Source organism: Helianthus annuus, chromosome 12, assembly GCF_002127325.2.
Source record: "Helianthus annuus cultivar XRQ/B chromosome 12, HanXRQr2.0-SUNRISE, whole genome shotgun sequence".
Classification (NCBI taxonomy): Eukaryota; Viridiplantae; Streptophyta; class Magnoliopsida; order Asterales; family Asteraceae; genus Helianthus; species Helianthus annuus.
Genome location: NC_035444.2, coordinates 115566503 through 115569074, shown reverse-complemented (window position 1 = coordinate 115569074; position 2572 = coordinate 115566503). Strand labels below are relative to the sequence as shown.

The following is a 2572-nucleotide window of genomic DNA, read 5'->3' as shown; positions in this document are numbered from 1 at the left end:
AGGTTGATTAGATGTGTAATATAGTGTTTAAAAGCAAAGATTTTATGTTACTGGCAGTCTGGACACGGCCCCGTGGGGACCGGACACGGCCCCGTGTTCAAGTGCCAGTAACGAAAATTAAAGAAAAGAAACAGAAGCCTGGACACGGGGGCGTGTCTGGTGAACACGGTCCATGTCCAGTTACCTGAACTGGGCATTTTTCTGCAGGGGGTTCAGCACGGGGTCGTGTTGGTTGGACACGGCCCGTGTTGAACCTTCTGTATTGGAGAAATTGATGTCGGGTTGCCTTGTTCTTGTGCATGGGTCCATGTTTCTCGTTTCCCTTTTCATCCTTTACCACCATGAGTGTGTTTTATTCCTGCAAATTAAAACTAAAAGATTAAACTAAACTAAGGATAGTTCCGCGGAATGCCTCCATGGTGCGCCACGTTTATAAGGGTCCTTGGCTAGACCCAATGTGAGGTTATATATTTTCTGAGTGGGATGTTTGGCATCCCATGTTGCACCGTCGGAGAGCAGCATCCAAACTCGAATCAATAACCTTCATGTAGTTGACCGGGTCATCGTCCTCTATTCTCTTCCCAACCCCGAATTTTACTTCATCATCTCCGTACCTTAGGGTGAGCGTTCCGTCATTCATGTCTACCACTGCTTGTGCGGTGGCGAGAAATGGTCTCCCTAGTATGAGGGGGACTTCGGTGTCTTCTTCCATATCGAGTATGACAAAATCTGCCGGATAGACAAATTTGTTTACCTTTACTAGGATGTTTTCGATGACACCTTGCGGGAATTTGACGGATCGATCAGCAAGCTGTATGCTCATTTTTGTAGGACTCGTTGTTCCTAGGCCGAGTCTTTTAAACATTGATGAAGGCATGAGGTTAATGCTAGCCCCAAGGTCGGCTAGTGCATTGCGAATGGGGGAGTCCCCGATCGAGCAGGGAATCGTGAAGCTTCCAGGATCGATTTTCTTTTGGGGAAGTTTGTTGAGTACGAGGGCAGAGCATTCTTCGCCTAAGTTAACTAATTGCAAGGTTTCAATTTTCTTTTTATGAGTGAGGAAGTCCCTCATGAACTTAGAGTATTTGGGCATTTGGGTTAGGACATCAATAAAAGGAATATTGATGTGCAATTGTTTTAATAGACTTTCCAATTTTGCGAATTGCTCATTGGTCTTTTGACGAATTAACCTACCGGGGTACGGAACTCGAGGAGCCTTGGTAGGCTCTGATGATGAAGGGGAGTTCTTCTCCTGCAGAGGCGGGGGTACAGTCTCTTTTGTCGGCGGTGGTGCTTCCGCAGGCCCCACGGTGCGGTTTCGTAAAGTGATGAGATGAACTTGCGCTTTCGGGTTTGTTTCGGTATTGCTTGGTAATGCACCTTGTGGTCTCTCGAAAAATTTTGAGCTAGTTGATTTAATTGTTTTTCTATGTTTTGAATACTAGCTTGTTGGTTTCTAAAATTTGATTTTAATTGTAGAAACCTTTCCGAGTTTTTCTTTTCTGTGTCGGAGATGAGGCGAGATACAGTATCTTCAAGCCTTTCTCGTCCACCTTGTTGTTGAATGAAATTTTATGACTCATTTCTTGGTTGTTGAAAGTTTGTTCGTTGGGTTTGTTGGTTACTACTATTGCCGGGCTCTCTCCAACCAAGGTTAGGGTGGTTTCGCCATCCTTGGTTGTAAGTGCCCGTTGGAGGACCCGACGGCCTAGGTCTATTTTCAATGTAGCTTACCGACTCTTGTTGATCGTCTGTTTCTTTCATACAACTCCAATTTTCATGTGGCCCACCACACCCTTCACAAGTCATAACCGAGACTGTTTTTGTCATTTCCAATTTTTTTATTTTTGAAGAAAGAGCCTCGATTTGGGCTTGTAAAGAAGTGCTTTCATCAACCTTATGGGCGCCCGGGGCAATAGATTTATTGCCTCAGGGAGTGTGCCACTGAAAATTGGTTTGAGCAATTTCCTCAATTTGGTTATATATTTCATGCGGGCGGCGATTACCTAAAAGTCCCCCGGAGCTAGAATCAAGTGTCTGCCTTGTGTGCGGCAACAACCCATTATAGAATGTGGATACTTGTTGCCATATCGCAAGGCCGTGATGTGGACACTTTCGCAATAGCTCCTTGAACCTTTCCCAAGTTTCATATAAGGATTCCTCGTCCTCTTGTGAATATGTATTAATTTTAGTCATTAATTTAGCCGTTTTAGCGGGAGGGAAATACTTATATAGAAATTTTTGGGCTAGTTCATCCCAGGTGTTTACCGATCCAGCTGGGAGGGCGTTGAGCCAAGCTTTTGCTCGGTCTTTTAGTGAGAAAGGAAACATTCAAAGGCGGATGGCATCATTTGATGCTCCATTGATCCGAAAGGTATCACATATTTCTAAGAAATTAGTAATATGTAGATGGGGATCCTCGTCCGCAAGCCCATGGAAGGTTGCGGAGTTTTGGAGCATTTGTATCAAATGCGGCCGAAGTTCGAAGTTATTGGCTTCAACATTCGGTGCGTTGATAGCGGCGCCTAGGTTACCTACGGTGGGTCGTAGATAATCCATGAGGGTACGTTGG

The 2572-nt window shown here is 44.9% G+C and overlaps 1 non-coding gene across 1 annotated transcript; it reads left to right on the top strand.

Annotated features, from left to right (window-relative positions):
- Nucleotides 1-2095: 2095 nt before the first annotated feature.
- LOC118485268 lies at nucleotides 2096-2202 on the top strand. The gene has a single exon (XR_004875573.1). It is a non-coding gene; the product is annotated as a small nucleolar RNA R71 (small nucleolar RNA).
- The last annotated feature ends 370 nt before the right edge of the window (nucleotides 2203-2572 follow it).